Source organism: Ursus maritimus, assembly GCF_017311325.1.
Source record: "Ursus maritimus isolate PB19 chromosome X unlocalized genomic scaffold, ASM1731132v1 scaffold_X1, whole genome shotgun sequence".
Taxonomy (NCBI): Eukaryota; Metazoa; Chordata; class Mammalia; order Carnivora; family Ursidae; genus Ursus; species Ursus maritimus.
In genome coordinates, this window is record NW_024423319.1 from 9,483,828 (window position 1) to 9,484,700 (window position 873).

The 873-nt window shown below is 38.5% G+C and overlaps 1 non-coding gene across 1 annotated transcript; it reads right to left on the bottom strand.

The window, feature by feature from the left end:
* Positions 1-321: 321 nt before the first annotated feature.
* Positions 322-428, bottom strand: LOC121103936. Its single transcript, XR_005836225.1, has one exon. It is a non-coding gene; the product is annotated as a U6 spliceosomal RNA (small nuclear RNA).
* Positions 429-873: the final 445 nt, after the last annotated feature.

An 873-nucleotide genomic window follows, 5' to 3' on the forward strand; every position in this document is an offset into this window, starting at 1 on the left:
ACAAATTTGAGGATTATTTATTCTGGTTCTGTGAAAAATACCATTGGACTTTGATAGGAATTACATTGACTCTGTAGATGGCTTTGGATCATATGGACATTGTAACAATATTAATTCTTCTAATCCATGAGCATGGAACGTCTTTCCATTTATTCGTGCCAATTTCTTTCATCAGGGTCTTCCAGTTCTCAGTGTACAAATCTTTCACCTCCTTGGTTACATTTATTCCTAGGTATTTTATTCTTTTTGATGCTATTACGAATGGTATTGTTTTATTTTTTGAGGCATTTTAGAATGCTTTATTATTTTTCTTTTTTTTTAAAAAATAGGGAACGCTTCATGAATTTGCATATCATCCGTGTGCTGGGGTCATGCTAATCTTCTTTGTATTGTTCCAATATGAGTATATGTGCTGCCGAAGCAAGCACAATGGCACTGTTTTCTTAATTTCTCTTTCTGATAGTTTGTCGTTGGTGTATAGAAACATAGCTGAGGGGCGCCGGGGGGGCGCAGTAGGTTAAGCGTCCGACTCTTGGTTTCTGCTCCGGTCATGATCTCAGGGTTGTGAGATGGACCTCTGCATCGGGCTCTGAGCTCAGTGGGGAGTCTGCTTCTCTTTCTCCCTCTCTCTCTGCCCCTCCCCCCACTCGTGCGCGCTCTCTCTCTCTCTAAAATAAATAAATAAATCTTAAAAAAAAAAAAAACCCGCAACTGATTTTTGCATGTTGACTTTGCAACCTGCTACCTTACTAAATTTCTGTATTAGTTCCAACACTTCTTTGGCTGCAGTCTTTAGGGTTTTTGATGTATAATATCATGTCTTCTACAAATAGAGACGATTTTACTTCTTCACTTACAATTTTGCTTCTTGCT